The following is a 26178-nucleotide window of genomic DNA, read 5'->3' on the forward strand; positions in this document are numbered from 1 at the left end:
TTATGCTAAATGATATATTCAATATTTTAAATTCCTGCTTAAAAATGTAAATATCAATTTCTTCTTCTTTTTTACTGAGATAATTTTGAATCACTGCCCCCAGCTTCTTACCCTATCATCCAGCTTTCTCAAAATTATTATATCTTTCCTTTACGGACATAGACCCCTGATTTCAGCCCGACTGCCTCCATTTGGCAGTTTCAGAGTATCCTCTTTGGTTCCCTGATAAAGTTCAAATTCTTCTGTCTGATGTTCAAGGGCCTCCATCATCAACCCCACTGTCCATACCCTGATCGTCTATAGATGTCGTACTGCTGTCCGGCTTCTCTGCAAAGTCTCTATTTAAATCATTTTACTCCGACTCCTACCTTGGGTGGGACAAACATCCTGATATTCTTTTATTCATCCGGCAATCAATCATTCAATAATGACATAAGTCTAGTCCTTGAAACAAAGCCAGTGGCATATGTAATACACACACACCTATTTCAAAGCACACTACACCGTTGATTCTATGCTTTCTCATCTTTCCAGAAACCTGGAGTCACTTCTTTCTTTCTCTCTCTCTCTTTCTTCTCACCACTTCTGTGCCCAAAGAGCATGTTATCTCTAAAAGTCTCGCGAGCGAACACGGACACTTCCTCATATTGCCTTTATCAAGGTCCCACTGCCGTTGAACATACCAAGAACTTCACCCTAAATGTCAGAAAACAGGACTTTGAGGAAATCTCCCGAAGAGTCAGTCAGATTGGACAAAATTCATTACACAAGTCCCATCCCCCCCAAAAAAACGTTCATAGTCGTTGTTTTATACTTTTCCAAGTACTAAAACAAATGACATGATGGTAAGGATACCATAGTGATAGGGGCAGAAAAACCTATTTCCCAAGAACTGTCTTATCTCTGCGATAGGCAAACTCACTCTGAACAATAGCTAGCAGAGAATATGTTTTGACTGAACCTGAAATATATGGTTTCAAACTAGAAAATATTTAACGGCTTGAGATGAAATTCAGAATTATTCCTATGCACTATAGCCTAATATCCCAAGCCTGTTTTCCTGAAGAATCATCGAAAGTGCATAAAATAAAAAAACACACATTTCAAATAAGCAAAATAAAAAGTCAACGTACTGAATGGGAGAAGATTGTTGCAAATCACATATGATAAGGGAGTATATCCAAAATATATAAAGAACTTTTACAACTCAAGAGCAAAAAAAAGAAAAAATCTTAAAATATGGGCAGAAGAGGGGCTTCTGGGTGGCTCAGCCAGTTAAGCGACTGACTGACTTCGGCTTGGGTCATGATCTCATGGTTTGTGGGTTCGAGCCCCATGCTGGACTCTGTGCTGATGCTCAGAGCCTGGAGCCTGCTTCGGATTCTGTGTCTCCCTCTCTCTCTGCCCCTCCCCTGTTCACACTCTGTCTCTCAGTAATAAGTAAACGTTAAAAAAAATTTTTTTTCATATGGGCAGAGGCTCTGAATAGAGATTTTCCAAAGGCATACAGAAGACCGACAGGTACATGAAAAGGTGCTCAACACCAGCAATCATCAGGGAAATGCAGATCAAAACCACAATACCACACCTCACACTTGTTGTAACGGCTGTTTTCAAAGAGCAAGAAATAACAGATGTTGGCAAGGAGGTGCAGAAAAAGGAACCCTTGTGCACTGTCGGTGGGCATGTAAACGGCAGAAATTGGTGCAGCCACTACGGAAAATAATACAGAGTTTCCTCAAAACATTAAAAACGGAACTACCGTGTGATCTGGCAGTTCCGTTTTGAGTATTTATGAGCATTTATCCGGAGACAAAAACACTAACTTGAAGAGACGGCCACACCTCCGTGTTCACCGCAAGATTATTTACAGCGGCCAAGACAGGGAAGCGACTAGGTGTCCATCAGGGGATGAATGAGTCAAGAAAACATAGTATATATGTATACACAGTGGAATGTTATTCGGTCATAAAAAAGAATGAAGTCTTGCTGTTTCCAGTAACACTGATGGATCCAGACGCTAAGTGGAATAAGTAAGAAATACAAATACCATATGACATCACGTATGTGTGGTATCTAAAAGATAATAAAGAGTGAACTCGTAGATCCAGAGAACTGATTGGTGGTTGCCAGAGAAAAGGGGCGACGGTGAGCAAAACGGGTGGAAGGGGTCAAAAGGTACAAGCTTCAGTTGTAAAGTGAATAAACCACGACGTGTAATGGGCAGCATGGGGATTATAGTACATCAGACTTCATCGCATGTTTGAAAGCTGCTGACAGAGTAGATCCTAACAGTCCTTGTCGCAAGAAAAAAATGCAAAAATGTATAGTCGACTCGACTTACTGCTTTGTTCATCTCACAATGTGTACAAATACAAAAACATTATGTTATGCAACTGAAACCAATATAATATTGTATGTCAATTAGATCCCCACCTCCAGAGAGGCCTGGCAGAAATAAAAATATGAAAATTATGAATGAAACAATATTAAGCATAGAAATCAACTCAAAGAATAAGTGGCAAATGGTGCCATGCATACAAAGTTTAAAACCTTGAAAAACTGGGGCCCCTGGGTGGCTCAGTCGGTTGAGTGTCCGACTTCGGCTCGGGTCATGATCTCACGGTCCGTGGGTTCGAGCCCCGCGTCGGGCTCAGAGCCTGGAGCCCGTTTCAGATTCTGTGTCTCCCTCTCTCTCTGACCCTCCCCTGTTCATGCTCTCTCTCTCTCTCTCTCTCAAAAATAAATAAACGTTAAAAAAAAATTTAAAAAAATAAAATAAAACCTTGAAAAACTAACAAATATTCTGTTCAAGGATGCAAATATTTGTGGTAATAACACCATAAGGAAAAGCAGGAGGATGCTATACGCACTTTGCAGGTGAAAGTCACAAGTCACCTGGCGTGGGGAAGGGGTTAGGAACAGGCTCACGAGGACTTTCAAAGACAACGGTCACCTTTGTATCTTAAACCGGGTACTAGGTACATGGATGTGTATCATATCTATTCTTCACAACTTCTAATAGCTACATTTTTGTATCTATTGACATTTAATAAAAGCATCACGTAAGAGAGGTAAGGTGATTCTGAGGCTACAAAGTCCAGTGTTTCCTCATAAGCTTTCTCAAAGGAGAGATTAGATAGAGAATCGGCATTGAGGAGGGCACCTGTTGGGATGAGCCCTGGGTGTTGTATGGAAACCAATCTGACAATACATTTCATATAAAAAAAAAAAAAGAAAGAGAACTGCAAAGAAAACATATTCAAAGCTGATAGGGCTAAACTTTTACAGAACTGAAAAATCATAAATCCTCAATTTGAGAAATCATGGAAGATTCAAATCAGGATACATAAATTTACCACTAGACATAATCACGGAAGGACATCAAAGACAAAAAAGTGTTCTTAAAAGTATTCGAAGAAAAAATGGACTAGCTTCAAAAAATGGAAATCGTGACGGCCAACGTTACAACAGCAGGAGGTAAGACAGAAAACAGGAGAAAAACGTCTTCGAAGTGCTGACGGACATAACCAGAGCCTAGAATTCTATACCCAGCCAAGCAACTTTTCCAGAATGCAGACTGAATAAGACCATCTTAGATAAACAAAAGCCTAAACCATTTCACTACTAACATAGCTTCATTGAAAGACCTGCTTAAGAACATATTCATGGAAAAAGGAAAAACCCTGAAACCGGAAGGAAAGGCTGGCATTCAAGAAGAAATGAGATTCTCAACTTTACAGTTAAATGCAATGCATCACTATTTGGTGTGAACTAAAAAAAAAAAACCAAACTGAAAGGTCAAATATTGGGAGAAAAAGAGCATGAAAGACAGAAATGATGCATCGAAGGTAATGTATTGTAGGATCCTTGACTGTTCAGGATTTTCCCAAACAATAAGGTTAACAGCAATTGATAGAAATTAGACTTCATTATTTTAAGCATACCTGTTCAAGTTTTAAGGGTGGCCCCTAGAAGAACAGAAATATAATGCATATTGTAACTTCCAACTAATAGAGAGAAGGCAGGGGGAATGCTAAATGACAGAAGCAGGAAAAGGGAGCCGGGGGAGAAAAACCAGGATTCGAAGGCAGAGGTGTAATCAAATACTTGAAGAATATTTAAAACAAAACAAAACAAAACAGGCTTAACAGTTAAAAGACTAAAAGTATGAGATTTGGTTTTCATAAAACAGCACTTTTGCCACAACTAATGGAATCGAAGATGCACGTACCCTTTTGACCCAGCAATTGCACTTACACGGTGCAAACAGGGACATGTACAAGAATGTTAATTGCCACATTGTTTGCAACAGGAAATACGTTGGAGAAGATCTAAATGCCCATCACCAGAGGCATTGATGAATACAATGTAGATTTGCTCACACAATGGAATGTTATTCTGCAATTAAAATGGATGAGCTAGCTAGAGCAACATCTATCAACGGGAACTATTTCAAAACTGTAACACTGAGGGAGAAAATCAAGCTGCAGAGGTATACAGAGAATATCGCACCATTTTATACGTTCACAAATACGCAACGCAAAACTAGGTACGGTCTCAAAAACACATTCCGAGGGAACAGAAGCCTAAAACTCCTATGTGGGAATACTCAACAATAGATTCAGAGCCTTCAACTATATTATAATCTATATTTCCTTTAAATAAAATGGTAGAACTTATAGGAAAATATAGTAAAAATCCGTAGGAAAAGTCGTGAAACGCTCTAGACCTCACAGAGCATGCTGGAAGTTACCATCAAGATATTGTGTTTGATTATTACTCGCTATTATGTGGTATTATTTGCCAAATACATGACTATTTACAGTGCTTTTCTGCATGACTTAAAATGCTTCTACGAAATAATGTACTTAAGCTTTAAAACTGTTTAGCATTACTACTGAATTCAGATGAAGAAAATCATACCTAGTACTCCCATGAGTTTGCAAGGTACCACAAGAGTGCGAAACCCAGCACTGTTCTTGCCTTCGAGAACCTAATACAGTGGGAAAGATATAACATGATGCAAAGAGCTAAGTGCGGGGCACTACAAAAACAGAAACAAAAAACAAATACCTGACATAGTGAGTTTTTAATAAATAATTGATGAATGAATGAAAAACCCTGAGTAGGACGGAAGCTGGGGGAAGTCAAATATAAATGTCAGCTTAGGTATCCCAGAAGCCGGGAAATTATAAAAAAATGAAAAAATAAAATATAAAATAAAATAAAATAAAACAAAACAAAACAAAATAAACCAACAATACTGGTGAGTCTTAGAGTGAAGTTAGACTCCCAAGGGTTGGCTCGGAGATCATGATCATTTTCTGATTTGGAAAGACAACAGGCAGACAGAGTGACACGTGCAGATAAGAGGACAACAGAAAACTCATCAGGAATAAAGACCTTATACTGTGGTCCATCCACAGAGACCCAAATAGTAAATGAGTCTTGGGGCACCTGGGCGGCTCAGTCGGTTAAGTGTCCGACTTTGGCTCAGGTCGTGATCTCACGGTTCGTGGGTTCGAGCCCCACGTCAGGCTCTGTGCTGACAGCTCAGCTTCGGATTCTGTGTCTCCCTCTCTCTGTACCCCTCCCCTGCTTGTTCTTTCTCTCTCCCTCTCTCTCTCTCTCTCCCTCATTCTCGCTCTCTGTCTCCCTCACTCTCTCTCCCTCTCTCTCTCCCTCATTCTGTCTCTCTGTCTCCCTTACTCTCTCTCTCTCCCTCTTTCTCTCTTTCTGTCTCTCTCTCTCCCTGTCTCACTCTCTCTCTCCCTCTCTCCCTCTCTCTCTCCTTCTCTCTCTCTCCCTCATTCTCTGTCTCTTTCTCCCTCACTCTCTGTCCCTCTCTCTCTCTCTCATTCTGTCCCTCTCTCTCTCCCTCTCTCTGTCTCTCTCTCTCTCTCATTCTGTCTCTCCCTCTCTCTCTCTCCCTCCCACCCACCCCCCCCCCACACACACACACATACACAAAGGACTGCGGCAGCCCGAGAGGACAGGGAAATGATGCTGCTCATAAACTATCACCTGGTTCTCAAAGCGCAACCTTGGCCTTTTAGCGCATCACCAATGGTCACGTTCCATCAGCCTTCCGGCCGGTGAGCCACCACGGCGCGTCCCGTGTGAACAGGCTGTGGGGTACCAGGGGCCTCGCGTCCCGGCCTCTCCCTGTCCCCATCCACCCCCCCGCCCCTACCCCAGGACCCACCGCTGCCTGGGGCTCACAGAGGCCACCGGTGTGTGCGGGCGCGTCACAGGGACGCAAGCCTAAAAATCCAACAATGACCGACACCCTAAACACGTGTGTGTCATGAGGAAAGGACCCCTGATTCCCTCCCGTCGTTACCGGCAACTTAAAAACGGCGGTTTCATGAGGCCCCCGTCCTCCCGTCACCCTGTTCCCGTGGGGGTGTCGCCTGTGCTTCCTGCCTCGAGGTGCCCTGAGGACGCGCGAGGGCCCGGCCGGCCGCGCCTGGCCCGCCCGGCCACCCCAGGCCCACCCTGGCCGCAGCCGCCGTCTGGGGAGATGCTCACTGTCTCCTCCTGTCCGGACCCTCCAAGGACAGGCCGAGCCCTGGCCCTCTTTAATGCTCTGCTCACTCGTCCTTCTGTGTCGCGTAAAACGTGTGTCCTCTGAATTGTCATGACTCAAAGAACAAAAGGGTTGTCGATTAAGAAGCCGCACGGCCTTCCCAGGAGGTGCGGACACAAAACCTTTCCCTTCCCGGTGTCATTTTCCCAATGTCCATGCTGTACAGTGGAGCTCCTGAAATGACGAAAGAGGAACACTGAAAGACACCGAGAGTTCAGTCTTCTCCTGGATCTCCACGTTCTTCACCGGAATGTGACTCACCGATTTCTATTTCTACCGGAGTAGAAGTCTTTACCTGTATTCGAAATGCTTGAAGTCGCCTTACAAAAAGGCTAGAGAGTTAAAACACAACGCTGCATACTGGGAAATACTGCATCACATTAATTTAGGGCTCAATGGAAGGGCCCCACAACAACGAAAATCGTTATGAGACGTTGAGCCCACCCTCGTATTCACTCATACTGTTTTCACACATTTTTCTGAACAAAGAATTCAGTGTCTTTTCCGTGACCTAGAGTTAATTTAAGATTCTGATGAACCGAAGCTCACTTGTCCAAAAGGTCTATTGTAATCAGAGATCGAGAGCGTTTCAGAGCCGAAGTCGACCATACAGACCAGCTAGTCAAATGCCTTCCAGTCACAGACTGAGAAACTGAGGCTCAGAGAAGCTCAGAGCTTTGTCAATATCCCCTAGCTGGTCAGCGACAGGCAAGAGGCAAACTTGACTTTTAGCACACGGCTTGCTTTGTGCCACTGAGCTTCACCCTTACCTCGTTATTACCGTGCGGAACGGTCTATTGTCATTAGTCACAGAAGAAGGAATTTCTTCGTAAACTTGATCTTAAAATGTGAATTAATTCACGGCTGGGATTCCACTAGCTGATTATTTTTCCTCTCCGTTCTTCCATGCCAAAATGATCCCTATATTAGCAGGGAAAGTAAAAATCACTAAACCAAACCCTTTCGGCCTGAGAAACATAGTCCTTTAAACAACAAGCTTAAAAAGGTACAAAGATTAGTTGAAAATAATACTATCTTAAAGATCACTCCCTCGAAAGAAATTTAATTTAGCAGTACATAATTCAGGTCAATTGGATGATGATACAGCAAAAATAATTTAGCAGCAAAAGGACTTCGAAACAAAGGAGCGTTTGTCTAGTGCACACACACACACACACACACACACACACACACTTTAATAACTTTCAAAGAAAGATAGAAAATGACTAGAAGTTGACAGAAACACAAAGACAGATGGAAATGCAGAATTGTCCGCAAAAGAAAGTGGTGTCCGTGTGTCCTTCGGACTGTAAAGCTTGGATAAAATGAGAAGTTGCTTCAAAAGTCCTTCCCAAGAGTGCTTTTCGGTTCAAATATCTAGGAAAATCTCATCATTTGTGTGCACAGTTGGGAAGGCCCATGACGAAGATGTGAGAGCACATAACATTATATAATGTAATATAAAATAAGTTAAGTAGTGAGAATTGTTTCAGGTTAGTTGGAAAATATATCTCTGCTTAAGCAATGAAACATCTTTATAATTCACTTCAAGGACTATACTCTCTTAATGCTGATACTCAGAAATGCTCATCAGCTCTCTCTGAATAAAGGACTATTACAAAAAAATCAAAAATATACTTTAAAAACACAACTGCATGAGCAGAGAAAGTCTGCAAATTTTGTGGACAGCTGAATGGATGTTGTTTCCTCAAAACTACCTCACAAATTCCTGAGTTAATCAAGCTTTATAAATAGAACAGTTTATGTATTCTCTATTGCAGCCTGCTGTCCTCAAAAAGAAAAAAAAAAAAGCAAAGTAGCATTAAGATGTTTTAAATAATATTGTTCTGATGTTTTCAGTACCTGAAGCAGAACTTACGGAATTTTGACAAAAAAAAATATTTCCCCGTTCGGGGCGCGTGGGTGGCTCAGTCGGTTAAGCGTCTGACTTTGGCTCACATCATGATCTCATGGTTCATGAGTTCGAGCCCCACATCAGGCTCTGTGCTGACGGCTCAGAGCCTGGAGCCTGCTTCCGATTCTGTGTTCTCTCTCTCTCTGTCCCCCTCCCCTGCTCATTCTCTGTCTCTCTCTCTCAAAAATAAATAAATATTTTTAAAAATTGAGTTCCCCTTTAATAGCAAACAATTGGGGCCGCCTGGGTGGCTCAGTCGTTTTAAGTGTCTGACTTAGGCTCAGGTCATGATCTCACAGCTCCTGAGTTCAACAGAGCCCCGTGTAGGGCTCTGTGCTGACAGCTCAGAGCCTGGAGCCTGCTTCGGATTCTGTGTCTCCCTCTCTCTCTGCCCCTCCCCTGCTCACTCTCTGTCTCTCTCTCAAAATAAATAAACATTAAAAAAAATATTTCCCCACGCCTTACGCTCACCCCCCATAATGAAGCACCATAAAATATCAAGATATCTACTTCGTGGGTAACAACAAAGCACCAACAGTAGCTAATGTCATTCGCATACAATACATGGTATGCAATGTGACATAGAGAGACCATCATGTGGGGATCTGGGGCCGTTTTGTGAGTTACCCTTCCCTTTCTGCCCCTTCTCAGGGGCAGACCTTGTGAAAATGACAGAGTATCTCTGTGCTTTGGTTCGCCATCTGTGAAAACTCAAATATTAGCACCTATACTATTATAGGTCAGTACTGTGGATAAAATAATAGACAAGTGGGGCCTGGGTGGTTCAGTCGGTTAAGTATCCGACTCCTGATTTCGGCTCAGGTCACGATCTCATGGTTTGTGAGATCAAACCCCATGACGCAGCCTGCTTGGGATGCTCCTTCTCCATCTGCCTCTGCCCTCGCCCCCCTCCCCGTCAAAAATAAATAAATAAAAACTTTAAAAAATAATGCACATGAAAGGCTTAGAGTCTTAAAGTCCGGAACATAGTAGGCACTCAATAAATGCGAGCCTTCACGTGTCAGGCACGACTGTATGTTCACTAAGAGCACTATCCCATTATTCTTTCCAAAGTCATTTGAGGTAGATATGACACACACCATGAGATGAATGAACCTCAAAAACATCATGCAGAGCAACAGAAGCCAGGAGCAGGAGTAACTCTGGGCAATTCGATTTGTAGGAAATTCTTAGAAAGTCAAAACTAATATACAGTCACGTAAAGGAGATCAGGAATGTCGTGGGAGTGGAGAGATATGACAAAGGAAGCACAGGGGAAAATGTATGGAGTGAAGGAAAAGTTCTATATCTTGCTCATGGTGGGCATGACATGGGTATGCACAGTCATCAAAATTCATCTATGATTGGGTCACCCCTTTCCCAAGCAGTGGCTAAAAGAGTCATCAGAAACTGGAGAGAAGAGAGGAGTAATTTGGATTGTGTGCCTCCACCCACCCCTCGTGCATATACTAACCGGTAGGAAAGATGATGCTTTTGAAGAAAAAACAAAAATATCAAATATTAATCCTGAACTGCATTTATCCTAATTTAGGATTTGCAGTAGGCAGCATGATAGGTCCTCCAAAGAAGCCCACACTCTAATTCCCAGAGCCTGTGAATGTGTCTGATTATGTGGCAAAGGGTCACAGATGGAATTAAGATTGCTAATCAGCTGACCTTGAAGTAGGAAGATTAATACATCATGGGAATGAAAGGTACAGCATGGGGAACAGTCAAGAAGCGTCGCATGGTGACGGATGGTAGTTACACTTATCGCGGTGAGCACAGCGTAACATACAGAGTTGTTGAGTCGCTGTGGTGTGCACCTGAGACTGATGCAACGTTGTGTGTTAACCATACTTCAATTTAAAAAACTAGGGAGGGGGCGCCTCGGTGGTTCAGTCGGTTAAGCATCTGACTCTTGATTTCGGCTCGGGTCATGATCTCACAGCCCGTGAGATCGAGCCCTACATCCGGCTCTGCTCTGACCATGCAGAACCTGCTTGGGATTCTCTCCCTCTCCTTCTCTCTCTGCCCCTCCCCCGCTTTCTCTCTCTCTGTCTCAAAATAAATAAATAAACATTTTAAAAAATTGAAATAAATAAATAAATAGGGAGATTTTCCTGGATTGAACGTAATCACAGGGGGTTTTAAAAGTAGAAGAGAGTGCGAGGAGATGTGGCTATGGAAGAAAGGCACCCAGATGCCACATCACTGGCCTTGAAGACGGAGACAGGGAGATAGGAGCCATGGAATGGGGGTGGCCTCTAGCAGGTGGAAAAAGCAAGGAAATGGATTGTCTTGTAGATCCCCCAGAAAGGAATACAACCCTACTGGACATCTTGATTGTAGCCCATGAGACCCATGTCAGACTTCGGAACTACAAAACTACAAGGTAATAAATATGTGTTGTTTTCACCCGTGTTGGCGAGGTTGTGGAGAGAAGGGAGCCCTCAGGCACTGTTGGTGGGAATGCAAACTGGTGCAGCCGCTCTGGAAAAGAGTATGGAGGTTCCTCAAAAAATTAAAAACAGAGCTTCCCACAATTCCACTTCCGAGTATTGATCCAAAGGAGATGAAAACACTAACTCAAAGGGATATCTGCACCCCATGTTCATTGAAGCATTATTTACCGTAGCCAAAATATGGAAACAACCTAAGTGCCCACCGATGGATAAACGGAGAGAGAAAATGTGGTACACACACACACACACACACACACACACACACTGGAATATTACTTGGCCATAAAAAGAGGAAATATTGCCGTTTATGATATGAATGGACTTTGAGGGCATTATGCTAAATAAAATAAGCCAGACAGAGAAAGACAAATGTGGTATGATCTCACTTACATGTGGAATCTAAAAGAGAAATGAAACATGAACTCATACATACACGGAACAGACTGGGGATTACCAGAAGCAGAGGGTAGGAGGGAACAAAATGAGTGCAGGGAGTCAAAAGGCACAAGCATCCAGCTATAAAGTAAATAAGTCCATGGGATGTAATGTACAGCATGGCAACTGTAATTAACACTGTACTGTATATTTGAAAGTTGCTGAGAGTAGATCTTAAAAGCTCTCATCACATGAGTGAAGTCATATGATTTTTGTCTTTCTCTGACTGACTACTTTCATGTAGCATAATACCCTCCAGTTGCATCCACATAGTTGCAAATGGCAAGATTTCATTCTTTTGAATTGCCGAGTAATACATCATTGTGCATATATACATATATATGTACTCCATTGTGTGTGTGTGTATATATATATACACACACACCATTTTCTTTATCCATTCATTTTAAAAAATAAAAAATAAAATTAAACACACACACACAAAAAAAGTTCTCATCACAAGAAAAAACATTTGTTGTAACTCTGTGTGGTGATGGATATTAACTAAACCTAGTGTAGTCAACATTTTGCAATAGACACAAATAACAAATCACGATGTTGTACACCTGAAACTACCATAATGCGTGTCAGTTAAATCTCAATTAAAAAATAAATATGTGTTGTTTTAAGCCTTTAAATTTGTGGTAGTCGTTATAGCAGCAGTAGAAAAGTAGCACAGGAATTTGACATTTGAGGCACAAAATGAAGAAACTCAAAATACATTAGAAGGAGAAGGAGAAGGAGAAGAAGGAAGAGAAGAAATATGGGGAAAAGGAGGAGAGGAAGAAATGGAAGGCATGATCACAACAGGGAAAATATTCCTGAATCTTCGTGTTGCACTCGCTCCTGGGAGCCCTGGAGTCCCGAATCCCCATCAGGAGAGCTGGCATAGCCAAGGAGCATCCCTGGGCCCCTCATTCCGTAGCTGTTACTTCCAAACAGTATTTCCAAACTCAGCATTCCAGACCAATGCTAGAAGCTTCCCCCCTACTCCAAGCTCCCTTCTCGGATGAAGCTGAGACACCCTCCGCAGCGTTTTTCTTGACATTCAGATGGGTTATTCCAAACCGACTCTCGTCAACCTCACAACCAAGTCAGGCACAGATGTGTGCACTCCATCACCGTTGAAATCAGGGGAATGCATGCATTTCACAATGGATTCCAACATTCATTACGAGAATAAGAAAACGTCCCGAAGTTGAATGCCACACTCAAGTGCAACAGATGCCTCTCTCTCTCCATTTCACAAAATATCTGTAACAGCTAACTAGAGATACACGCCATGAGATGGTAAAATGGCAATTCAAGTTTACCAGACCAGGACTAGGGAAAATTTAGTTAGAATAGATTGCTAATACCGGGCAGGAAATAAACTGCCTGTACGCAGCCCATAAACTCCTATACCGACAGCGAGTGGAGCGGTGGGCGGACGGAGGGACGGGAACTGTAAAACAGTGTCCTCCATAAAGAAAAACAAAAGCTATTCCCCAAAGACAGCAAAGCTTCTCCCAGGATTTACAGTAAAGTCGCTCTCTCTCGGGAGAGTAGACCACGTCTTTAACAGGGCCGCGGCAGCAAATGCGATGGCTTCTGCAGAACTCTATCTCAAGTACCCTCCACGCGTAAGTTCCTTGTCTTACACCAAAGCCTATTTTAATGAAGTTCAATGTGAGAAGGCCATGTTGTCCAAAAGAAAGCTATTACCTGAAACTCATTATGATAAGCTCATATTCACCTTATCTTTCCTCAGCTTGTTTAGAAAAGATTTTCTGTTTTGATAAGCCATTGTGATAGCAAAAGAAAATGCCGTTCTCTACGTTTTTCCGATAATTCTTTTTTCCCTTTGAGGTAGCCTCTCACCCCTGGATGAACAGCCATCTCAGAGTCAAAAATGCAGACAGACGGACTTGGTAGCAAAGATAAATCTCAAACCAGATGCAAGGTTTTTATGCACGTTTCACCAGATTTTACAATAGGCCACAAGTGCTACAAGTCAGTATTTCCATTGGAAATAGTGGCTCACATCCAGGGCTCGGTGTGATATTTTTTCCAGTAGTAACTAAGAACCAGCTCTGTCTCTTTTCCAAGAATCTTTTTTCCTCTGCAAGAAGAAAGAAAGTGTTAGCTAGGTAGGAACTGGTCAGGCCGCCTCCGTGGGACAGCTGTCATTTTTGCCCCGACCCACAGTTGTGCGCAACTGCTTCGGCAAGTTAGAACGTGGAGATCCGAACCCCACAAGCTCGCTGAACGCACCCCAATGGCCTCATTCTTTTGAAAGTTTTCAAGAGTTGGGCACTCAGCCGCCTCTATAGAATTATGGCCCGATAGTTCTAGAAGCAACAACAACAACAACAACAACAACAACACAAGTTAAGCTCTCTAGAGATAGTCTTGAGGCAATGCCAATTGCCGATTCCCTCATTCAACAAAAACACGTCTAATATACGCCAGAGACACCAACGTCAAGTTCTAACCCTTTAAGTTGCTTACGGAGTATACAGAGAGTGGGACACGTAGCTCCGGCAAGAGCTATCAGACCCTTATTGGTACCTTCTGACACTTTCGGTATAGAAAGTTGCCAGAACGGAGGGCAAGTCAGGTTTCACCACCTTCGCTAGCGGATGGCGGGGAGGGCATAACCGAGTTATTTGTGAGCAATGCTTCACAAACTTCAGTCATCTCAGTGTGTCGCCATTTTGGCACACCCATACTCCATCTAATATTTAATGACTCTGTCTAGGTTGAGCAATTATTTGTTTAATCCAGTGTACTTCCAAAGGAGATTTCCTGCCATCATGAAAAATGCAAAGCATGATCACCTGCCACAAGTGGGAGCTAATTACAAAAATGAGCACAATGGAAGCGAAGCTAAATGATACGTCATTTAAAAATTAAAACGAGAGATGAGTGCACCCGGCAATAAATCTGACCAAAAAGACACATCAGAAGGTATATGGCTTAAATGTGAAGGGTGAAGTAGTTTATCATCAGCAAGCTTGATTTTTATTTTACAATTGCCACTAGTATTGAAATTCCCCTCAAGCTACTCACCTTGTCACAGTTTTAAAAGTATCTTTTTAATTTCTGAGGTAGAGTGGGTTTAAGACACACACAAAATTTTCTGTTTCAATTCCCAGGAACTCTGCCGGTCAAGGTACAGACCGCTGGGTCTCTCGGTAAGCCTGAGAGATTCTGAGGGGTTTCAGAATAGCCTGGCGGGGGGGGGGGGGGGGTGGGATTAAAATCCAGGGTGGTGTGGGTGTAGGGGTGTGGGGGAGGCAGATTAGGAAATGGAGGGAATGAAGAGTGGGTGAAGGGAAACAGGTCCGTGGTGACTAGTCAGGCGGTAATATGGTGGCCAATATAGAATTATGGCCTCGTAAGGCCTTCTAATACATCTCCTGGACAGCAGCCCACCTGGCATCCTGACTCCAGACTGTCCTGTATAACACGGTGCTCAAATCATTCACCTTCTAAAAATCCTTCAGGGGCTCCTCATGGCTGACAGACACAAGGGCCAACCCTCAGCAACTTGAAGGAGCCATGGATTCCCCGAGAACGCTTCCCTCCCTCCTCACCCTTCCTTCTTGGCAGAGAGATTCTGTTCCAATGGGTCTTTTGACCCACGGTCGCCAACAGTTATTTTTGTGGCAGCCCTGACTGGAATGTCTTCCTCTCCCTTCTTTGCTTTTTTCAAATATTATCCGTGTTATCAAATATTATTCAAATATTACCCATATTACCCATTCTTTCAAACCAGGTCCTGCCCCACCTCCCCCCATGCATCGTTCTTTAAAGATTCCAGCCGCCACGATCTCCCCCTCCTTCGAAACACTCAATGGCTTCTTCTGATTTGTGCCACTCATTTGGCACTTAGCATAACCGCTTGGTATGGTTGTCGTTCTCAGTGGAAATGCCCTGCCTTTCCAACGAGGTTGCAGGGAAGTGGAGGGAGGGCAAGGACCATGTTTTATATACCTGTATCTTATGCAATGCCTTCCACTGAGCAGAATCCATTTATTTTATGTGAGTCGCTTCGGCCACAGGGTCCCAAGCCAACGGTAGCTTCCGATGGGACCTACCCTGCCTGCTCAGGCAGATGAGCCCGTGTGAAGTCCAGAAGGATCTGGGAAGGTGTGGAGTGGGGCCCTTGATGGAATCGCTGCCTACCCCTGGGCTGCCCGCAGAAGCAACAGTGGTACAGCTGTCTGCACAACTACAAGGAAAGGCTTCAGAAGGTGAACCCAGGCAAGCAGATCCCAAAAGGGCTGCCAAAAGTCTCCTTGAACCACAGACATCAAATTCTGAGGCACCCCAGTTCCAAAGTCTGCTTGCCACAGCTACAAAAACCTTGGCCCTTAAAGCAGACATCCACGGACCCCTGGTTGATGGCAGCTGTCCCGTGACCAGAATGGGTCAATGGGCTCTCTGCACATGACAGGAGAAAAGCTCAGCACAGCCAGAGGTTAATAAACTCCCTTGAGACAGACCGCAAACCAACGTGGATAAAATGCGTTGTAAGCAGTCATTTGAGCAAAACCTGGTAAAAGCAGAGTAGCGACTACAAAGGCAGAGGAGCTGCCATAGTGATCCAGCAGACAGACTCTGAACGAGCTCCCCAAAGGAAAAGCCCACAACTTTGGAAGAGGACACACTTTTACTTAAAGCTCGCACTGCTTCAAAATCACCATCACATCGAATCGCCTCGGGTCACTTTGGCAGTGTGACCCCCTCCTTGACACGTTATACTTGGCTGCCCGTTTCATGGTAGATATACACCTGGATTTTCACCTCCTCCTTCTGGGTCCTTCATCAGACCCTCCAAAGGACCTTGGTCTCTCTGCCTCGTATGCTCCTTCCAGAAAATTCAGCTCACGTACTTGCCTTGTTATCTGACCAATCTAGTCCAGACTTTAAACTTTGGCTTAAGCCTGATCCAAACCCTTCCGAGTGCCAACCCTTTCCTTCTCCCTTGTTGTTCCTTCCTCATGTTGATGGGAATCTTCTGAAACCCTTTCCTGCCAGGAAACCTGACTGGAGCACTGGACATGGTTTCCCCTTGGGAAAGAGACATCTCAGAGTTTCCTTCGGTGCTAAGCATCCTTTGTTGGGCCAATTAGCTGGCCCTTTCCCAGCCACTCAGGCTTGTGGGCACCACACTCCTTGCCACCCTCCCCACGAAGCAATCAATCTGGCCTGTCCCAGGGTCCATCCTTTCACGCGTTTCCAAAGTGTTCAACGCGAAGATTAGTTCGTGCGGAAGGAAGTTTGACTGTTCTCTGAGCCGGGAAATCTTCTCCTCTCCCAGACCTTCTGGAGTCCTCTAGACCTGCAAAGATCTTCTCCACAATTCCTCTATGGCTGTTTAGCCCACAGGAATAGTGCTGAGACAGAAAAGGAGGCGAGGGGTGAGGGAAGGTGAAATGAGCAGAGCAGAACTCCGTGCTTTGTAAAGAATTCCCTACAGGAGTCCGGTGGCCATCACAGAGTTCCCGATGCCCCACGTCCACAGAGCTGCTACCACGAGCCCACCTTCAGGGTTCATGAGTATTGCCCTTCCCTCATTCTCTTCAGGGGAGAGGGAAAAGGCGTAACTTCCCACAGGAGGCAAATGTCCACATGTCCAACTGTCTTATGGAGCTGACCTGCCATCACGGGGACTGGGGGTGGAGGGGAGTTTCCACTGTCTACTTACCCATCCTCAAGCACACCAACCTGTGTAACCACAGAAGGTGTTCATCGACCAGCGAGAGGCACGGTGACAGCAAGAGTGTGTTCCTTGGGAGCTTGCTGAGCAGTTGCCCCAAGGTGAAAGCTAGCTGCCTCGTGGCAGCAGAGAACCGGGTACACAAACTCTCTCGGCCCCTGCTTGGAACAGCACGAGGGGCTGAGGTAGGTCAACACATAACCCCCCAGGATGGATGTGGGCCGGCACGCCTTCCAACTCTGGAAGACAGTGGCTTCTTCACGTTGGACGTTCCGCCTTTTCGGTACGTTTGAGGCCAGGAGGGCTGATGAAACCAATCAGGAAATATAAACCCCATGTTCAAAGTGATTTCTCTGACTTCCTCTCTCTTTGAAAGAAATCACCATGCTCTAACTTCAGTTATACGCTATGTCCAGAGGAATGTGTTTCTTCTTCTGGAAATTAAGTAAAGACCTGAAATAAAAGCCCAGCACCCAGAAATAAAGACCTGAAATAAAAGCCCAGAATCCCCTAGGCTGTGGGGACCTTGGCACAGGGTCACCAACTCTCTCTGGCTTCACGTCCGGGGCCTCCTGTGCTTGTGAAATAACAGTTAAGTGTTCATCCTCTCCTGCTGAATCCTCGCAGCGGGGACACGGTCGCCGTTTCTAAAGGCTCCCTGCTCGTCTCTCCCGGTGACCCTGACATACCAGGCTTCACCTAACCCGGCTCACGCGGTGGCCAAGAAAAAGCCGGTCGTCTGAGTTACATGGGTAAGAAATTCCCAGAGCAGCGCAACCTAGAGCATGAGGATCACATCATCTCGCTGATGCCATTCCCAGGGGGAGGGAAACTCCGCTCCAGCAAAGAAAAGGCCAAGGTTCAAAAGAATTTTACGAGGCCATCTTGGAAATAGTTCTCGGTTCTCAGTCAAACCAGGAGAGGCCTCAGGGTCTTCAGGACGTTTGTGAAGTGTTTGCGTGCCAGTTCCACCAGGCTCAGTCTGGCTTCTTATGTGGAGTTGACTTGCAGTCAACTTTCAGGTGACTTTCTTATTTGGGGCACGGTGGACAAGACAGGGACGTGACTCTGCAGAGAGATGATATGGACTTATCCTAATGTTAAAATCCATATACTTATTTTCAGGAGGAACACACCGTCTCCAATCCCATTTCTATGAAATTGGCCTAGAAGTAAGAGATCGCAAAAATTTCACGCCCCTACAGAGCATTTTGGGCACTCTTCCAGAAATTCTGTGCAACCCTCAGCCTGTTCACGCCACGTGTCTGGTGGCCATTCATCAGTTCCTTCTGCCACTCTCTTGCTTTCTCCATCTACAATACGTAAAATGATGTCTTCCTCTCCTTCTTTCTTTGGAGGATATTAGGAAGAACGTTCGACGGTGAAATCTGTACTCTCAACTCCTTGGAGAAAAATACGGTAAAGCACGCGGCATCAGATCACGGCTACGAAAAAATCAAACGTGACGTAACGTGGACACTCTCAGCTACTCTGGCCGCGCTCTTCTCTGACAAAAGGCAGGGCAGTTTTGCTTCTTGTGATGCATGTACTCAGCACATACTTGGGTGGCGATGAGGCACAGGTGCTGTAGAGGAAACAGAGACGGAAAACAAGGACATGCTTGTTTTCTTGACAAAATAAGGGAATTGCTTTGGGGGGAATGTGTGAGACTTTATGGTCAGAAGGAAGAATGAAGAAAGGGGACAAACCTCACCATCAGGAAGTCCTGGTGTCCTAATTGTCCTTAGAACAATTATCTAGCCACCGAGAACCAAGCAAAAGTCCCTCAAGGCCTCGACCCTGTTGAAAACGTTTTCTCACGTTTGGAGTTCTGCCTTATTGAGTATAGTGCTCAATATTGAATATTGAATATTGAATTCACCTTTTAGAAGAATTCTTAAAGGACTTATTGTACCTTATAATAACATCTTTTACAAATTTAAGTATAGAAGGTGTCAGAAATGACCCAAAGCTTTACCTTTCCTACAATATATAGTAAAATATATCCTTGAAAGGAATTTGCCTATTTCCCACTGAGGAAAAAAGAATGGACGATCAATTAAAGAATTATTATAATATTAGGGACGCCTGGGTGGCTCAGTGGGTTAAGCGTCCGACTTCAGCTCAGGTCATGATCTCGGGGTTCACCAGTTCGAACCCCACATCCAGCTCTCTGCTGTCAGCTCAGAGCCTGGAGCCTGTTTCAGATTCTGTCTCCCTCTCTCTCTGCCCCTCCCCCACTCACTCTCGATCTCTCTGTCTTTTTCTCTCCAAAATAAATAAAAACAGTTTTAAAATTAAAAAAACAAATGGGACACCTGAGTGGCACAGTCAGTTGAGCGTCGGACTTCGTCTCAGGTCATGATCTCATGGTTCATGGGTTCGGGCTCCGCATCGGTCTCTCTACTGTCATCTTGGAGCCTGGACCCTGGAGCCTGCTTTGGATTCTGTGTCTCCCTCTCTGCCCCTCCCCTGCTAATTCTCTCTCTCTCTCTCTCTCTCTCTCTCTCTCAAAAATAAATAAGCATTAAAAAATAAAATATTAAAATTTAAAAAAAGAATTATAACATTATGTGACATTTTATAACAATACGAGTGCTTGGAGAAGACAATGGCATCTGTTAGTGAACCAGGGCTCTCATTCCCATATACATGATGAATTGTAATTGGACAGGGACTCTTACTTAGAAATGAAACAACCTAGGTGACATTCGAAAACCCTAGACAGCCACAGTGGCTCAGGGGACACCAGGAAGCACGCGTTAGATTTCTTAATTCAATTCAATTTCACAAAAACGCATTGCATTTCTCCAGAAATGAGCAAGGCGCTGAGCTGAGAGACGCAATAATCCCTAAACTTCAGTTTCTCCCACCTAATGGAAAAACACGGGTGAGACAGACAGTGAGATCTGGGGTCTAAAAAGTGTGCAAAAGGACCTGAGCCTGAAATGACCAGGTAATGTGAAGGTCAAGTAGAAGAAAGGATATTTGAATTTCAATTGAATGAGTAAAAAATTCGTAGAAGATTAAGAAAGGGGAAGGATCAGAATATTCCAGGCAGAAGCGACACACGCACGACGGCAGTTGCTGAAAGTGCCACTCCCAGGCCACTTCTATCACAACCACTGTGTGTGGAGTACCGATCAGCATGTGCCCAGCACTGTCCTCACGTGCATTTTCTTGCCTCCTTCTCACATCAACCCTGAAAGGTGGGCAATTAATACTCCCATCTGTGAATGACAAAGCCACGACTGAAAGAGCTTATGTAACTTCCTGAAGGAAACAGCTAATAAGTAGTCAGAGAGGAGGGGGCACCTGGGTGGCTCAGTTGGTTGAACGTCCCCCTCTTGGTTTCCACTTAGGTCACGATCCCAGGGTGGCGGGTACGATCCCCAAATCACGCTTTGCGTGGAGCGTGGAGCCTGCTTGAGATTCTCTCTCTCTCTTCCTCTGCCCCTCTCCCCTGCTCAATCTCTCTCTCACTGCCTCTAAATTTTTTAATTATAAAAAAAAATAAGTAGTCAGAGAGAGACTTCTACTGAGGTCTGCCTCCTGCCAAAATGCTTGCTATCATCCACCATGTGATAGCATGGATTATGGGTCAATAGCACTTAGAAATCTCTCAAAATATACTCTATTTCATTAATTCTTTTTTATCAGAACTGGTCTTCATATATAAATATGGATGAGTAGATTACATAACTATAGATAGATGATACACACACACATACATAGAAAAATTGAGACATAATATATACAGCGAGGTAGAGTTTCCTTAAAATAAAGTGCACGTATACTCAATGGATGCATCAATGATCGTCAAGAGTGTAGACACCCATCAAATCGAGGCGCAGAACACTTGCATCACTCTGGAAACTCCCTCATGCCCATCTCTAGTCAGTCCTTCCCTCAGAAGCAGACAGTTGCTATGCATCTTCTTGAACTTCATATAAATGGAATCAGAGGATCTCTTTACTTTTAACACCTTCTTCTCAACAGAACAGTCTTCAAACTCATTCACGCCATTGAATGCATCAGTCATTTTTCCTTTCCTTCCCGGATAGTGTGCACCGTGTGGGTACCACACAATTTGATAACCCATTCTCAACTGGATGAACATTTGGGCTTTTTCCAGCTTAAAGATTTTATGAATAAGGTTGCTATGAACGTTCTCGTGAAGACTTGTTGTGGGCGTGCGTCTTTATTTCTCTTGGGTAAGTACCCAGAAGTGGCATTGCTGAGTCACATGGCATGTGGAAGATGCTTGTTTTGGTGAGAAAGTGCTAGTTTTCCAAAGTGCTTGCACCTTTTCACCACCCTACCAGCGATGTACAAGGTTCTGGGTGATTCATATTTTTGCCAGCTTTGATTTTGCCCACGTGATTCGATTTTGGCCCTTCTCATGTGGAAAGTGGTATCTCATTACAATTTAATTTGCATTGGGGCGCCTGGGTGGCTCAGTCGGTTGAGTGTCCGACTTCGGCTCAGGTCATGATCTCAGGGTCTGTGAGTTCAAGCCCCGTGTCGGGCTCTGTGCCGACAGCTCAGAGCCTGGAGCCTGTTTCGGATTCTGTGTCTCCCTCTCTCTCTGACCCTCCCCCGTTCAGGCTCTGTCTTTCTCTGTCTCAAAAAAAATAAATAAAGGTTAAAACAAATTAAAAAAAAAAACAATTTAATTTGCATCTCCCTTATGACTAGTGACACTGAGCACATTACTGTGTGCTTACTGGCCATTCAGCTCTCTCATGCAGTGTCTTTTTTAAATCTCTTGCCCATTTTTGTTGGCTTATTTTTTTTTATCATTGACTTGTAAGAATCTTTATATCTTCTGGATACAAACCTTTGTCACATATATGCATCGCAAACATTGAAGTGCTTTGGTATCTTTGTCAAAAGTTAATTCACCATATCCATTTGGCTCTGATTCTAGTCTTTTCATTCTGTTCCATAGGTGAATTTGTCTATGATATCTCTATAGTCTTTTGACTTAGCTATTGTAGCTCTCTAGAATGTTCTTGAAACGGGGAAGTATAATTCCCTTAACTTGATTCTTCCTTTGCAACATCGTTTTGGCTAGTCTAAATCCTCTGAACTGCCACATAAATATTAGAATCAGATTATCAATTTTAACAAAACAAAAAAACCCCTGAAACCTGTAGGAATTGTTTATAGACTTACAGGAACTTTATAGAATATTTATAGAATTTTATAGAATTTTTTATACAATAGAAATCTTAAATTTTATAAAATTTTATAAAAATTACAGGAATTTTATAGAAATTGCACTTAATCTATAGCTATTTTGAGGAGTATGGGTATTTTAACAATATTTAGTCTTTCTATCCATAAACATGGTATATCCTTAATTTACTTAGGTGTTTTTCAACTTCTCTCAGAAATGTTTTATAATTTTTAATGGAGAGAATTTAACCACTTTTATTATTTTTATTTATAGGAATTTAATCACTGTGCTGCTATTGCAAATGACATACTTTTAATTTCATTTTCTAACTGCTCATCGCTGGTATATAGAATACAATTACTTTTGTATGCCATGGCCTTGTTTATTTTATTTATTAATTGCACTAAATTTTTGGTAGATCCCTCAAGGTTTTTTAACCTTCAATCATGTCACTGGCAAATAATAACTTTTTTACTTCTCCCAACTTCATGCTTTTTTCTTATTTTATTGCTATTTACCCTGGCTTGAAATTCCAGTCCAATGTTGAGTAGGAATGATAAATTCAAGCATCCTTGTCAGGTTTCAATTCCGAGGGAGAACTCATCCAATATTTCACCACGCAATGCAATGTTTACTGTGGGATTATTATGGATACATTTTATGAAATTGAGGAACTTTTCTAATTTCCCTGGTTTGCCAAATGTTTGTTTTGTAGTCACAAATGGGTGTTAGATTTGGTCACATGTATTTTGTATATTTATCATATGCATTTTTCTTTTGTTCTTTTTAATGTGGTAAATTATGTTGGTTAATTTTAAATGTTAAATGAGTCTTGCGGTGCTGAGATAAATGCCCTTGGTCATTATGTACTATTCCTTTTTTATAGTGCTGCTTCATTTACTAATATGTGGTTAAGAATTTCTCTATTTCTGCTTCTGCATGACAAACATGCTCCAAAATTTCATCTCATAATATTTTCAGGGTTTGCTGTTGGGGTTATCCTCACAAACTTAGTTGGCCAATGCTCCCTCCTCCTTTGTTTTCTGAGTCTGTATAAAACTGGATTTCTTTAATATTTTATCAATTATAAAATATATATATATATATTAACATCTCTGCAATTAGAGTGTATCTTATGATCACAGAGTATCATAATTTAGTGGGCAGAAGTTCTCCGTCATGCCCCAAATGCTATTATGTCATAATATTGATAACGACTTAATGTCAGTAAAATATAGTATTAATTAGAGTACCTGTCCCTTGAAAGAAAACTTTTTCTCTCAACCCAATCCCAACAGGGACTAAAATGTATTTACATACATTTATATATACAGAGAGAGAGAGAAAGACTTTTTTAAAAAAATACAGGAAAACAGGGGTGCCCGGGTAGCTCAGTCGGTTGAGCGTCTGGCTTCAGCTCAGGTCATGATCTCACGGTTCGTGGGTTCGAGTCCCACGTCGGGCTCCGTGCTGACAGCTCAGAGCCTGGAGCCTGCTTTGGATTCTGTGTCTCCCTCTCTCTGCCCCTCCCCCGCTCATGCGCGCGCGCGCGCGCGCTCTCTCTCTCTCTCTCTCTGTCAAAAATAAATAAACATTAAATTTTTTAAAACTTTTTTTAAAAATAAAAAAAAAGAATTGTCCTCGTGATATGGTCATCAAGTTGAAATAATGAAGAAGGAATTAGACATAATGATGTGACAGTCCCTAAAATAAAAGCAAAAAAAAGAAAAAAAAATTACCATGGTTGACTCAGTCAAGTATGCAGCAATGAAGAGTGGCTAGTGATTTAAACCATTTTTTAACCAGTCAGTCTTAAAAGAGGTTGAGCAGCGCCACCTTTGTAAGGAGCAAGTGAGATCTGTAGATTACGGAGGACTTAGAAACATGAAATACACCTACAGCATGAAAGACACTTTCTGTGCATTCATGGGTGCTAACTTGTCCCCTCACAAACCCGAGTCCAAGTTACCGGTATTTGAACAGGCTGTTCCAAAGTCACAGTTTACCAAATCTGATTCTTAGTCTTCTAAGCTGTTGCCTCCAGCTAAGAGGTGGCTGTTCTGATCTCCACTGCGGTTAGACGTCCATCATTCACAACGGGCATCAGGGGAGAAGCATACTTGTGTGGTGACTGCCTAACCTATCATGATAAATGGACAGCGTTGGCTTTGATGTTCCACTGTTGTGCGTTTTCTCATTTGTGAGGTTATTCAACACTGCAAGCCATGGACTTAAAAGGTAGACCTTTTTAAACTGGTTTTAAAACATCCCACAATTTTGGACTTTGTTAGAGAATGTGTCAGTTCAGAAATCTGGCTGGCATGAAGGTATTTGTTTTGAGTCCTAATGAATGTTCTTTTCACTTGCTCTTCAGTTCACGTGTTAGTGCGCACTCCAAGAGCTGGGTGACTTTAACAGTGTGAATATTAGTAGGATTCTACGGGCTGAAAAATATCTTAATCAACTGGGGTGCGAGTAGATGGGATTTGGGACATCCGGTCAGTATGACCTACCTGGCTTAGGGAAGAGTTGAAGCAGGTGTTGCCTTGCCTAGCCCATCAGTTATACCGCACAACATCATAGCCACAGACCCTGTAGAAAGCACACACAAGAAGTGAGGTCTAGGTGACCCCCAACTTTCCCCACTTGCCCACATCCTTGGCAGCCATAATGACAGAGGAGACAGAGGATACTAAGGGTGAGCACAGGGATATAGGGTTGGAATAGTGAGTGTTAGAGTAATTCAGTCTATTTCTGAGCTCTGGACAGAGCGATGGTTCCTAATATGCTTTGGGAATAGTTTATAGAGATAGACAGGACAGCCTATTATGCACAACAGGGTTGTTTGGGGGACAATTAAGTAGTAAACACAAATAATGCCCTTGTTATTGTCCATTCAATTCAGAACTACTGCAACCTCTCAGTTTTGAAGGCAAACCAAATTAGAGAGGGAAAATGCAAATACAAAAGGAGATGTGTTTGGATGGATAGCCACAGGAGCCATTTCTCCTTCATTCTTAGTATCATAAACATCACAGGTAAAAGGAACTTCAGTGGGAAGCTTTATAGAAAAAATCACCCTGAAGGGAGAAATTATACTGGAACACGATCGTCAAGCACCAGGATGACACCTGGGGGACTTTTCCAGCACAGGAGAAAATGATATGAATAAGGAAACAAAGTAAATTCAAATACAGTTGAGTCTTGAACAATACAGGTTTCGATTGTATGGGTCCACGGATATGCAGATTCTTTTAATAAATACAGTAGAGTTCTGTAAGTGTATTTTCTCTTCCTTATGATTTTCTTAATAACATTTTCTTTTCTGTAGCTTACTTCATTGTTAGAATACGGTATATAATACATATAACTTACCAAAAACGTGCTGATCAACTGCCCACATTATCGGTGAGGCTTCTGGTCAAGAGTAGGCTTTAGTTAAGTTTTGGGGGAGTCAAGAGGGTCCCACAGATTTCTGACTGGGTGAGGGGGTTGGCACCCCTCACCCCCATGTTATTCAACAGTCAACTGTGCCTCCATTCAAATGACATTTATTATCTATACTCTGGTCTTGAACAAGGAAATGGAGACACAGAAATGAAGAGATGTCCTCTATCCTTGAAGAGTTTTCCAGTCTAGGGAAGTAGCACAGCAGCCAAGATTATTTCTATGTCTTTGTTGTGTTCAACTTTTTAGAAATGTACAAATCTGTGGTGTGGCACATTCATGAGGTAACTTTAGCAGCAGATAATTAAATCTTTCCATAATATTCGCTTGACTGTTTCGCAGGCATATCTCTGTGATTCTAGTTGATTAAGTGGCTCTCAATATGCAAAATTGCAATAAATTAATAATTAATAATAATAATTGCAATAATAATAA

The sequence above is a fragment of the Panthera pardus genome, unplaced genomic scaffold (genome assembly GCF_024362965.1).
Source record: "Panthera pardus isolate Hobbes unplaced genomic scaffold, ASM2436296v1 HiC_scaffold_1, whole genome shotgun sequence".
Classification (NCBI taxonomy): Eukaryota; Metazoa; Chordata; class Mammalia; order Carnivora; family Felidae; genus Panthera; species Panthera pardus.